Source organism: Papaver somniferum, unplaced genomic scaffold, assembly GCF_003573695.1.
Source record: "Papaver somniferum cultivar HN1 unplaced genomic scaffold, ASM357369v1 unplaced-scaffold_118, whole genome shotgun sequence".
NCBI lineage: Eukaryota > Viridiplantae > Streptophyta > Magnoliopsida > Ranunculales > Papaveraceae > Papaver > Papaver somniferum.
The window spans coordinates 15274507-15288906 of NW_020620825.1; the positions used below are offsets into that span (position 1 = coordinate 15274507).

Genomic DNA, 14400 nt, shown 5'->3' on the forward strand with positions numbered 1-14400 from the left:
AATGTAAGCAGTTTACTGTGCTGTTGAATTCAGGAATCAAGCGTATGTGTAATGAATTCTTGTAATTTGTTTATCCATATGATGTAAGAGTTTTGTCACGAAAATTGACAAAGAGGGAGATTGTTAGAGCATAGCTCGGTTGAACCCACCAAGCGTTGGTATGTCAAGTTTGGTTGTCATATTTTAGTGAATCAAAACTCATGTTAAGAGTCGCTTGATTATGTACTAGAGTCAACTTCGTATAAGTTAGCTTGAAAGTATTAGGATATGAGACATTAAAAGTATTGCGAAGTCTTGAAGATGTGAAGAAGCAAGGAGCTACAACGACAACAATCATCCTTCCACTTGAGGTTAGTGATACTCGACTTGAACTGTTTCATTCCCTAACTATCTTTCATGTCGTGCATATTGAAAACAAAACTGCGAAGCATATTTGAACTCTAGATAGACATAGTATTAAGGAATACAATACGAGGTTTATTACTTTAACCATTAAACTTTGTAGATAAGAGATCGTCATAATCATTTGAATGCTATTGTGATTATGTATGGGTATGAGGTGAGGATTTCATCCTAGCTAACAATGTTTTATATGTGTTCTAAGGAAGTAAGTTCATAAACTTGTTTGTGAACCAAAAAGGAAATTGCCAGGTGTTATTGGTTTTTTTATTCATTGCTTATCTTATGAACAACCAATATGTGTGATTGAGTATAACCGCTCACAACTTGTTTATGTTCTTGGTAGAACTATTCACAAAGGCCTGACTTATGTATTGGTATGACTTTTATTAGTGAAACCGATCTTAAGTAATTAACTGAGATGGTACGATCGGGTTTGTGTTTTGTCTGACCAAATTTGGGAAAGGGGAACCGATCCTAGTAAGAGGTGCAGTACATCACAAAGGGGAACCGATCCTTGTATGGGGTGCAACAAGGTTTATAGCAGAAAGGAGAACCAATCCTATGAACATGTGCAACACATTTTTAGGCAAAGGGGAATCGATCCTATGGACATGTGCAACACATATAAGTTAAATAGCATAAATATGTGGGGAACCGGTCCTAGTACCTAGTCAACCGAATTTTGGAAAGCTAGTGTGACTATGCACAGTATTCACATGGAGGTATAACCGAAACTTGTTTTGGTAGAACCGTTAAACCTATGATTGTGATTGAATATTTGTTTGATCAATCTCATAGTTCTTGAAAGTCAGATGGACCAATTCTAAACTTGTTTGGAAGTGTGGAAAATCGGTTTCAAGGTTGTAAGTGTGAAAGAGAACTTACAAAGTAAGGATGTCGACATACTTTGAACACGTGCTGTGAATGTTTATTTCTTTAATTGTTCAAAGTTATTCCTTAATAGCTACAGGAAGAAAATCCCAGGATCGAAACATAAGTAAGTTAAGAATCTTTTAATTAAGGTTATTAATTTAATTTTGTAGGGAAATACAAGTGTTAGAGAATTGCTTGGTCGAAATCGCATGCGTTGCTATCTCAAGCATGTTTTTCAATATTAGTGATCAAATCTATATGTCTTGATTTCTAGTTTACGTATGACTAAGTCTCGGTATAAGATAGTCAAGTGTAGTTGAAGCTCCAGACTCCATGACGATCATCTTACGAAGACGAAGAACTAATCGAGAAATAAGTGGAACTTCATCCGACTAAAAGGTAGGTGGAGACTTGAACTTATCTTTCACTCAAAAGTCTATTTTATCTCCTACTCTTGAGACAAAGTCGTATAAGTATGATAGTTTTCATACATACACATTCCCTATTTCAAGCCGAGTTTACTCGCCTATCTTTTTCTCGAAATATGTGTTGGTAAGATTTTGCTTTAACCATTTTCATCTTTACCCTTGACGAAAGTCATGATGACGTTTCAATCTTGAAAATAGCTTTTATGACGATAATCGTGAATAACGACTGTTATAACATTATAGAAGAAATGTTTCAATGATTGAAATGTAGAGTTGATATTACCATCAATGGATATAAGCATATATAGTGTGCTCACACATTAGTGTATAAATCCATATACAGGAAGACAAGTGCGTGCATATGTGTGCATGCGGTATTGGTGAAGGATACAGGTTGGGTACGCGTACCCGTACGCGTACTGGCAGAAGTTTTCCACCGAAAATTTCTGCTGAGTTTTTAGTTTGCAAACTTGTAAACCAGTTACCTTAGGTACGCGTACCCACAGAAGTTTTCGAACCGAAAAGTTCTGCTGAGTTTGTAAACTCAAATCCGGTAGCTAAGGTACGCATACCCGTACGCGTACTCAAGCTGGTGATATCTCAAATCGGTAGTTCATGAACTTAAAACAATAAATTATAAGGAATGCAATCTTTGCAAACCGATTGCATCGATTGTTCATGAATTGATTCAAGTGGATCAAATCGATTTTGTTTCAATTGTGTCTATGAATAAATACCTAAGCAATTGAACAACTCTTCAACTAGTTCTTATGAGTCATTTAAACTAGTCATGAGAAAGATGAATACGGTTAATATGAAAGTGCTCATATGGTTAACCATTGGTTAATTATTTGTGAACCAGCTAAGTGTACGCGTTTAGGTGCGGTTACTCAAACCTAAATGAATACATTTCATTTGTGTGTGTGACAAGCTAAGTTCGATCTAACGGTTAAAATATATTAGCTTGGTTGAATCAGGTTTTTCATATAACGGTGAATATTGAATGCTTTGTTACCAAGGTAACTTAGATTGCAAACCCTAATTTGAAAACTATATAAATGAGACATCTAGCATCTGGAAAAACTAATCCCCGCACCTCCTATGTGATACTAGTTGGTTTGTTAGAGTCGATTATCCTTTCACCTTAGGTTTCTTCCCGAGACTTTGTAGGTTAACGACTGAAAGACTTCAATGGGATTGTGAAGCCAGACGAAACTACTTTTCTTGTAGTTGAGCGATCTGATGTTGCCATTTTCTATCGTACGAGTTTAATTGAATACTTGGCTTGAGATTATATCTCCGACAGGGAAAGATAAAAAGAAATCACAAACATCTTCGTCTCATCGTTTGTGTTTCCACAATATCTAGTTTCGCTACCATACGATTTAGATTATTGTGAGGTGATTGATAACACTAGGCTGTTCTTCGGGAATATAAGTCTGGGTTATCAATTAGTTCTTGTTCATCTTGATTTATCAAAATATGGAACAAAAACTCTTGGGTATTTCTGTGGGAGATAGATTTATTCAATTGTATAGACTTTTCTGTGTGAGACAGATTTGTTTATCAAGTCTTCGACTTTGGGTCGTAGCAACTCTTAGTTGTGGGTGAGATCAGCTAAGGGAATCAAGTGCATAGTATCATGCTGGGATCAGAGACGTAAGGAGCGCAACTGTACCTTGAATCAGTTTGAGATTGATTAGAGTTCAACTACAGTCCAGACCGAAGTTAGTTTGTAGTAGGCTAGTGTCTGTAGCGGCTTAATACAATGTGGTGTTCAATCTGGACTAGGTCCCGGGGTTTTTCTGCATTTGCGGTTTCCTCGTTAACAAAATTTCTGGTGTCTGTGTTATTTCTATTCCGCATTATATTTTGCTATATAATTGAAATATCACAGGTTGTGCATTGTATCGATCAATTGTGAAATCCAACCTTTGGTTGTTGATTGGAAATTGATTAATCCTTGGATTTTGGTCTTTGGTACCATCCAAGTTTATATATCTAGTATTTGATAAAGACTCGCAGATTTCTATTTGCTTGAGTAAAGATCAGATCAAGAGAGAGAGATATTAACTCCTCGATATAATTTTCTCTAGATTGAGTCTGATTGTCTAGTTGATTCTCTAAAAAGTATATTGGAGTTAGTCCATACAGATTGCTAATCGAAATATTGGGTGAGGTTGTTGTACCCCGCATTTTCAACAAGAATTAGTAATGTGCATTTACTAATTAGATTTTTTGAGAGATTTCAATCATTATTTTTGGATAGAGCATTTCCAGGAATTATGGAAACCGAATTTGTGCTTTAATGAATATCTTGAGAATATTTTCAGTTTTGGAAATTCCTTGGTGTCCAAACTTCCTTGTCTATAAATACTTGAAGTTTTCCTTTCTAGCAAACTAATCCTTCGTAACAACAAACTTCCTCTTTGTTGTTGTTACTGGTGTTGCCGCCTATTCGGAGAGGAGAGTAACCTAATTAGGCGAAATCTCCTACGGCCACTCAGTTTAATGTCTTCTTTGGGATTGAGAAGCTGTAGCGTGTACCGTTGGTGGGAAACTAGATAATTACGGTTTATCTTTTGTTTTCATTGATTTGATTGACTAACGGCGGTTGAAATCTGATTGCACCTGGTTTGTTTATGCTTGAGAATCTTCTCTTCTGATATGAGATTCACTCAAACTAGTTCAGAGTTTCGACAGGGATCTTTAGACTGTTGTTAGTTCTAAAGACAATCTTGTGATAATCCATTGTTAACAGACTCCGCTCTGTGCGTGATTGATCACAAGAGATTAAAGTGATTGTGTGCAGGTTTATATTGAAGATCTAAGAAGATTTGAAGACGAAGAAGATATTGAAGATTTTTGATTCGTGGGTTCATAATCTTTGGTGTGCACAATACTTGTTTCGGTAAAAGAGGATCCAATTAATAATCGGTTTATCCCTGTGGTAGGTTGGATTGATTAATTGAGTAGATCAGCATCAACACAATTCTTTGGATTAAGAGTGTTGTTGGCTTAATCTTAAACGATTACTTCGATAATTGAACATAAGATAGATCTAAGGACCTGAAGAAGAAGTTTATGTTAAGATAAATGGAAGATACTTTGTCCGACTCATATCACTTGGTTGAAGAGAGTTGATATCAAACAGATTTGTTGTTCCTTTACTATTTGGAATACGAACCAAAGGAATTGATCCAAGTACGTGACTTATTTATAAATTGGAGGCGTGGGAATACAGACGTAACTAGGTGAACTATAGGTTTAGTTGCTTGGTCTCAACTATACAAAGTTGGCGTAATTTTATGTAGCGGCTTAATCCTGAGAGTATTCAATTCTGGACAAGGTCCCAGGGTTTTTCTGCATTTGCGGTTTCCTCGTTAACAAAATCTTTCCGTGTCATTTACTTTATATTTTCGCATTATAATTGTTTTTTTATAATTAAAGTAAATTACACAAACGTTAATTCCTATTTACTTGATAAGTGAATCCTATTGTGTTTGGTTAAGTCCGAACCTTTTTTATCAAGTAACATACTTCATTGTTGTATCGTCTCGATCTCGTATCCATAGACGATCACACGAAGTGCGAACCGATTAGTTGTATTGTCTCGACTCATTCCATAGACAATCACTTTCGGAGAAAGGAATTATAGTTAGAAAAAGTTTTAGCTTGAGGTATATTTGGTTACCCTCGCCTTTTCAACTAATTTTTTTTTATCTCGGAGAGCAGCGCAGCTTGCGCACCTCTGATTGAGTACCTTCATGCACATCTTAATCCTGACACTTCGGGAAATTCATGCTACTCAGCTGAGAGTGAACATTAATTGTCATATCATGTCAATATTAAGAGTTCAGCTGGGGAACATATCATAGGATAGATACTCAGCAATCCATGCATTAGTGAATAATGCAGGTGAGAGCTTAAATACTCATTAGGGTCTATACTAGTGAACAATTCATCCAAGAGCTTGAGTTTTCAATACGATATGAAGAGAGGCATTAGCACTCATCAGATTTGATGTATTCTTTAAATTCCTTGCGAAATATAGACATATCAAGGTCTACTACTCCTGATGCCGGGTCAGGTGAAGACTTTTACAGTTTTTGCCTTACTAAAAACCATCATCAACACTTAATAAAAAAAAGTCCCCACATCAAACGATGACCATGACTTATCCATTATTATTATTATTATTATTATTATTTTTATAACTCATCCATCACCAACTCTTTAGTGCCACTCTCCCTTTGTTGTGACATGTTATGTTCAGTGGTATTTGTTATATACGGGCATCCATCATGATCATGTTGTTCCTTCTGTTCATCGCAGGGTTTATCTGTGAATCGCTGACACAACCACTACACCATTTTAAGGGATTAACAACTCAAATTAGCAACAACAATAGCGCTGTTGCTAATTTTCTGCACCGGTAAATTGTAGGTTACGAATAGCAACTGCTCTGTGTTCAAGCGTGCAAAGTGCGCGTGCCGTCGGGATCCCTAAGACTAGTTTTTACGCCCAAGCCAGACTTCGGTCAAGTATTCTTTATTTTTTTTCCACCCTTCGGCCAAAGCTACCCTATGTCCCTGCCTTGTCGTTTTTTTCCTTCTCATTTTCATTTTCTCCGCCACAGACTCATCTCTCTTTCATCTCCTCACCTTGTCTGAAGAACTGCGTGATTATAGAACTTCATCTCTATTTCAGCTCTAAAACCACTGAAATCGACAGCCAGGGTATAATCGTACGCATAATCCTTTCGTTTCAGTTTATAGGGTTTAGAGATTTTGATTTCTAGGGTTTCAGCTGTGAATCTATTTTTTTCATTTTAGTTTATCGATTTTAGGGAGATTTTATTTTTTCCATTTCAGGGTTTGTCAAGGTTGAAGAACTGAAGTACTCTGAAGATCATTTAAGGTATAAGTTTTGACTTATGCTGATATCTTAAATGGGTGTCCTACTTTATTTTACTTCTATTCTTTGTTTAACTATGTTCTGTAGAAACTTCTATTCTCTGTTAATATTTATGCTTTACTTTACTTTATTTTACTTCATTCATTTCCTTCTCATGCTGAAGTTTCCATTGGATTTTAATCACCAGGTCAACATGGCCCATCGACTGAGAAGTGGTTTTTGTGTGCTTATATAGTAAAGAAGCCCTTTTATGTATGGTGAGGCAGGAGGTCGTGTCATTAATTTGCCAGAGAATCAGAAGATGTTTATTGTAAAACATTGGCACAACAGTTACAAATTAGCTTTTTAGGACAGAATTTATTCGATGTTGAACTATATTTCTTAAGTTGAATCAAGTTTATCTTATCTTGTTGGTAGGTTTGTCTTTCATGGCTGTAGTCTATTTTTTATGTGTTTTCATTGGTTGGTTCAATCTGTTGATAATGCTTTGGTGCTGACTGTTTCATGGCTTCCACGTGTGTAGTTCAGTGATCTCTTTTGGGTATCATTCAATGGTTCAAGCAATGTCAGAAAGCATAGGTGAAGATTCAGGTAATACCAAAGATTATGGAGCCTCTCAGAATATCATGCCGAGCTTGAATATCTTGAACAACCTGGCATGTTCTCCTACAAATACATCCCAAGGTTAGAAATAAACTGACCTTGCTCGGCAACATATATGCTAGCTGCTGACGACACAAACTTGTATTAAAGAACACACCAGAGACCAACCATAGCTGACATATTAATGAGCATCTGGGATAATTCTATAAATGGACACTAATGCGACATCGTTATATTGAAGTACACCAAAGAAAAACACCTTCTTCAGTTGTATCATAGTGTCCATTTGTATTTTCCCTGTGTATTTCTATGTGATTTACTTGATGCGCACAGTACTGAGACACTAAGGTGACATCGTTATATTGAGACACACCAAAGAAAAGTATTATGTCCAGATCTTTTTTTTCTTCTGTATGTCCTAGTTCCTATTTCAATGTTTGGTGGCTTGACTAGTACGTACTAGATAATTTGGAGCACAGCATTGCCTTATTTCTAGGGTTAGCCTGACTAGTAGATTTATAACGTCCATTTGTTTGATGTCAGAAATTAGACCAGTCTTGTATGGTGAACATTGAGTCAATGCCCAATATTTACTTCATCATTTACTTATTGTTTTATTTCTGATGGCGTTTTTGTATTTTGGGAGTCCAGAGAATTAGAATTTGCTAGGACAAGAGATGCATTACAGGTGGAAGTGCTCGAGAAAATGAATTTAACAGTCAGTTTATGATGATTACTGGATCACTAACTAGAACCCCAGATAGTAAAAAATTTGGATAAAGTTTTAGAAGCAGCAACAGGTGGCTGGGAATGGTTGATAACTGACTCATTTTAGAAATCTTTAGATAGTCTTCTTCAGACATCGATCCCATAGAGCGAGGCTTTTGGCTGTATTCTGTTGAACTATTCACAGTGAATTATTTGTCTAACCATCTCTAAGTATGTGTGACTCAATTGGAGTGTCTTGATCTCGCCTATATTGATTTTCAAGCATCAGAAATCCCACTTCAATTTCTCATACTCCTATCAGAAATGGCAATGGGAATCTTATTAATAAAATACTTATATGGGATTTTATTATATGGTATTGCAAGTGCTTCTTCATTTTCATTTGATTTTTGTTTAGTTTTGATATATATATATATATATATATATATATATATATATGGGTTTAGATCGGAAGCATCCAGCTTGTGACTTTATCGTACTTTGGGCGAAGGGAATTCTCATTCATTTTGGGAAATGACGTATATTTGCGTTATCAATCGTTCAACAAAAGGGAGTGCCCGTTTAAAATTGATATCAGTGCTGTATACAATGTAGATGTATGATTTAATTTCCTTCTCTTGAGTTTTAGCATGTAAAATGACTACTTTGAAACATAGTGCCCGAAGCATGATCTCGAGAAATATACCTAACTACTTCCGTAGGACCTCTTTGTATGTCTGCAGCTGTGAGCTGTCTATATGTAGGCATGTTAGTCTTCTTTGTGGACTAGTTTCTATTAAAAGAACAGAATTCCTTCCAACACTCAATGGAGAAACTGTTCGTTTATTTTCTGAAAGTATCCTGGAAGATTGTGTTTTTAACTTGAACATTTTCAACAGCCTGCTAAGCGTAATGCGTATTCTGGTGAGAATGCATTCACTCCGGTGGAGAAGGAGTTAGTTCTCAATATTGTAAGTTGTTGAGCTTCTTTGCTTCTGAATAAACATTATTCAGACCCAGTGCCTTGAATATTTAAACTGCAATTCATCGCAGGATATGTCAGATTATGACGATGTTTGGTATTGCTGCTCGGGTGCTAATATTTGCAAAAAGTGCTGGCCACTAATGACAATTGCTGTTAAAGTGATTGATTCTGCACTCAGAGGCAGGAGTCTACGAACTACGAAGAGCAGCCCCATGGTCAGTATTGTTGAGTGAACAGGAAAACTTGAACTCTCTGGGTTTGAAGTCCCTTCATTGCGGGATCCTATTTCTTGAGTATCCTAATTCAGATAATGATTTAATTGGATGGGAGCACAACCATCCAGTCTAATCATGTTCTAGGCAGTTGTACATTTATCATCTGAGTGGAACTTTCCAACCGATAAGCATTTAGCTAATTGAAAATTTCTTCATGTGCTGCCCCAGTTATAGGAGATGCACAGCAATTTCTTTAGCACATGGTGGTACAAGTAGGATAAAACAAATACTTGTTACTTCGATCCTTTGCGAAGTTCGCAATCAGTGTTAGCTATTCTATATAATTGCACTATATCTTGTCGATAGAAGTTATCATACAACCAGTTCTGAAGTTACTGCTGTCTGTCCCCTTACATAATTTTGAAATTGTGGTATCGCTACTGATGCATGTGTGTTCTCTAAACCCTGTAAGCATCATACTATATGCAAGTATCAGTCTACTAAAGTGTAGGTTTTTTAAAGCTGTAATGCCTGGTCAGGTGTCTGTGTATAACGCAGAATCCCTTGATCATAAAGCAGGTATTAGTCTTTTGGTGACAGGTGGAGAAAAATTTCTTAAATGGCAAGTTGAAGGCCATCACAGCTTACTTCAACCACCCCTCAGTGTAAAGGATTTTATAACAGTCCACTTCTGCGAATTTTGGATCAAAGCGTGGGTTCTTCTAAAGCTGAACTAATCCATGGGTTCTGATTGTACGCCACCAAGACTCCAGAATATATACGAAAACCTGGAAAACTTGGTAAGTTTTGTTGTATGTATTTGCGATGTATCTGCTTTATCTTCATGTATATTTTCACCAGTGGTTGTATTTCAAATCAACCCATGAAATGTTGCTTTTGGAATAGTATATAAGTCTATAAATTCGAAGTTTTAAGACCCTTGTAGTGGGGAAAGTTTTGTAGCTAGTAAGTTTTAAAGGTGATTATAGTTATTGCATATTTGCGTCCAAGATGAGTTTTGTTAGAAAATTTAATCACCCCATGATACGTATTAAAGTCCCTATGAAAAGGGACATAGGGTGTGTCAGAACCAAGCACATCCTAAAATTCTGAGGCCTTTTTACCTTTGCTCAGGTGAAGTGGCCTCAGTTAGCCTCATAAGAGATCTCTGTAAATTGACTAGCGAAATTTGTGACCTTCTTTAATTTCGGTTCTGATTTATTGTTTAGGACTCTACTAAGATCAGGGATTTTTCGTGTCAAAAAAAAAAAAAAGATTAGGAATTTCATGGGAGCATTCTGGGATAAGGTAATTTAACTCTGCATTTTACATGAGCAATATAATTGTAGCTTTTTGGTCCCAATTTCTTACTTATGTCTTGTGTTTCACAGCTGTCCATGGATGAGGCTAAGGATGTCATTGTTATATCATTTGATACTGTGATGTTGGAGGTAATGACCTGGTCATATAATTCATACTGCTGTCTGTTTGTAGTCAGAAGTCAATTTAGTCTACAAATCTCGGTATTTGTCTCTCACTTTTGGCTGAAGCTGATTTAAGATGTTACTTCCCGCCTCTGGATTTAGTAGAGCGTGGAAAACTATAACTATAATTATCATTGCCCCATAGTTTTTGTATTAAGGTTAGATGTGAATGCACTTAACTGACATGGACAACTCTTATCACCTCTTTGGAAACAAACAGAAGACTGCATGCATTCTATTCCTACACTACATAAGCTTCAAAAGAGGAAAAATCCAAATGACTTAAATGTTACAGAATTGAGGTACAAGAGTAGTTATGGATCTCCAAGAGTCTTCCGTGTTTACGTATATACTTATCCATTTTGACCGTATATATAGTTATGTACTTGTCCATTTAGAAAGTATGCGGCCTATGTGGTTAGAGCTCATGGCAAAGGAATATTTGATTCGGCAGAGGCATCCTGTAGCTGTTGTTTTGTCCTTATTCAGTGTTGTTTATAATCTTTCTTTTCTATTTTGTGTTGATTTGCTTCTACATACAGCTCCATTTCAGTTCACTTTTGTTGATATTTGCTTCACATGGTTGTGACTTGTCTTTGCAGATTATACATAATCTAGGGTTTAGTTTTTTGTTTGTGACCTCAATACTGAAACATCCAATTGGTTATTATGCAGGTATTTGGGTTTAAGTCAAAAAGCAGTACTCTGGTGATATTGTCGCAGCAGCTGAATCTACCTATCATTTGCAGAGGAAATTGGTTAGGCAAGCAGAGTCTCGTGATACTTCTGGTGGAGTTCATTCTTCTGACTCATTTGTTAGTCCATCTTTCTTTCCCTGTTTTTCAATGCCTCATTCAGTTGACACAAACTAGGTCACCCATCCATTTATGAACGTCAACATAGAACATTGTATGTCAGTCACAAAAATTTGGGTCTTGATGATCATCTCAGAAAGTTTGCTGTGATAGTTGTATACATTTGTATCTCCTATTCATACTTTAAGTTCACTTCAATTGAAGAATCCTTTTTTTTAATGATATAATAGAACTGTGATTATCAACAATAGAGTTTCGTACGTCCATTGAACGACATTGTATTTTGTATATCTGTGGGTATGTTGAATATGGGGACTGGGAAATTGCGGGTTGACCTTTTCTTTTCATGTTGCGGAAAATTAGCAACGTCAGAAATCTGTTGCTAAATTAGAACCAGAACCAAGTAACTGTTGTCATCATAGAACTCCATTTCGATGAGTCAGTGACCAGTGTCCCATGCGAGTCAATGACCAAGCCGAAGGTTCTTTCGTAACTTCCAAAATACTTGAATTTCTCCAACACCCTGCAGTTGAACTAAGAACAAATAATTAACATCAGACCCTAATCAAATTATTACTCTATTGTTGTTAAAAAAGGGAGTTGAATGGAGAAAAATGTGACCATCAATCGAGTGATTTCTGGAGAATCTTCTATGGCGAGTAAAATTTTGGTCTTTACTTTATTCTTTCCTTTTACTAAATCGATCAAGAAATAAATCTAAAAACGTCCAAGTTTGAAAAATAGTTTCTTACTTCCTACTTTCTACCGACTACCACTACCATCCCCCACTAGGCCACTACCAAATTATTTGGTCCTATATGAACCCTTTTGAGTCCTAATTCTGTTAGCTTAATTCCGTATTTCATACTATAAGTGTAAATATGTTGCAAAATAACCCAATTCGGTTAAATTTCATAGAGACCACAAGTCATGTTCAAAAGTTTTCTCCAAACAAAAACGACTTTGACAGAACATCAAGAAATTTTTCTTACATGATGATGTAAAGAGTTAGTTGGTTACGGAAATCTTGTAACATCAATTTGACTTGAGGAAAGTTGTGGTGGCTATACTGTAAGAAAGGTCTTAGAACACATTTTTTTCAATAAGTTAGCTGGAATTAGGAATTGGTCCGACATCGACAGAATAGGTTAGTTTCTTTCTTCCATCAAAAAAACACACCAGGAAGATAGGTTTTTATTTTTCTTCCATCTGGAAGAATAATTTCTAGACACCCGGTTTGTCTCTGACTTTGGCTTCAGATTCCTTGAGTTGGCCTGGCAGACAGATATATGTGCCCAAGCTAGCTAGTACAAATGTTTTAGGTCACACTAGAAATTCGTCATCTAGATGACGTACCATGCACAACTAAAGAGGCAGAACTCATTTGTTTGGAAATGTATATAGAAGTTACTTTGCACTCTTCAAGATGAGACAAACTGACCAGTGATGGTACGTTTGACAAGGATTAGTAAGGAAAAAAAGAAGAAAAAAAAGAACGTTCTCCAAGGACCACACGGTAACTCTATGCAAGAACTTTTGATTATTGTGTATGACGAACTATGAATTGATCTTTGCCCGGGAAACAAGGTTTACAAAGTCGGACGGACTTTTATTCTCACCTATAACTGCTCCATGGAGAATATATAATGAAGTCGGGGGAATTTAGGTAAAATAAACTCGAGTACAGGAAAAACTTTATATTTGACTTTTTTTTACATATAAAAGTAATAAAAGAAAGAAAAAAATAATAATCAAAGTACTCATACTTGAAAAACAAGAATTCTCTGTTGAAAAGTTAAGAAAATACTTCGTAGTTTGTATAACAGAATATTTCACAAAGAAAACAAGAATAACTTCAACACAAATTAACAAACCTTACATACAGTCATACACCTGGTAAAACAAAAGTCAGCTTTAAGTGCTACAAATGATGTAATTGGACCTTCACAAGACTTTTTTAAAACGCATTACCACGAACTTGACACCATGTAGCTGATATTGTGTCAGTTGATCCTAAACAGTAATTCTACGTACGACATACTAAAAGGTAGGGCTGTCAATGGATAAAAATCCGTCGGATATTGGCAATACCGATAAGGTTAAGGTTAAGGGTTATCGGATATCCAGTATCCGATAATATCCGTCGGAATTCAAAAATTCAATATCGATAAGGTTAAGGATAAGCTATCGGATATTGGATATTATTCCGCTAATTTCCGTTATCTACTCATGATACAAAAAACTTCCAATAATTTCTGTTAATATTCAATAATTTACGATAATTTCCGATAATATTCGATAATTTCCGATATTTACTTAGGAGAGACGTAATCAAATGGCTAAAGAGTAAACCTAAAGGGTATTAGGTATCGAAAATTTCCGAAAATTTTATGATATAGTTATACACTAACGGTATCGGATATTAACCTAACGGAAACTTCCTTAACCGGTACCGTTATGTTAATAAACGGATATCCGTTACATTAAAATTATCGGATATCGGATAGCTGTTATGTCGGATATTAACTTAACGGAATCCGGATGTTCAGAAACGGATACCGGATATCGAATATCCATTGACAGCACTACTAAAAGGCCTGCGAAGAAAGAAAGACTCTGGCACCTAAAACATCCAACTGGCCTAGCTGATTCCACAGAGTCACTCAAGGTATTTTTATTTATGTCAGGTAACTAAAATGAAACCAGTTGCATATGTTTACTGTTCGTACATGCATGCAACCAGTTAGACTACTAAAATGAAAGTTATTTTTATTTATGTCAGGTATAAAAGGAATTGCATGATAAGTTTTTTTATATGATAATTTTAATGTAGATCTTTATTTATCAATAAAAACCCGTAGGCATTAGATAGTTCTAAATACAGTTCATTTAAGGGGAAAACGTATGTTTCCTTTCATCGACTTTTACTGTCCGATCATATTGTTTTCTTGGCTCCCAATGGAACCCTAT

At 35.9% G+C, this 14400-nt stretch overlaps 1 long non-coding RNA gene across 7 annotated transcripts; it reads left to right on the forward strand.

The window, feature by feature from the left end:
* Positions 1 to 6304: 6304 nt before the first annotated feature.
* Positions 6305 to 11649, forward strand: LOC113330662. 7 transcript variants are annotated; one of them, XR_003350413.1, is made up of 10 exons: positions 6305 to 6442; positions 6578 to 6623; positions 6808 to 7033; positions 7144 to 7304; positions 8831 to 8902; positions 8985 to 9131; positions 9711 to 9931; positions 10361 to 10439; positions 10523 to 10582; positions 11291 to 11649. It is a non-coding gene; the product is annotated as an uncharacterized LOC113330662 (long non-coding RNA). The 7 variants fall into 7 exon arrangements; XR_003350414.1 differs by having other exon boundaries at positions 9732 to 9931; XR_003350412.1 differs by having other exon boundaries at positions 7144 to 8548; positions 8985 to 9931.
* Positions 11650 to 14400: the final 2751 nt, after the last annotated feature.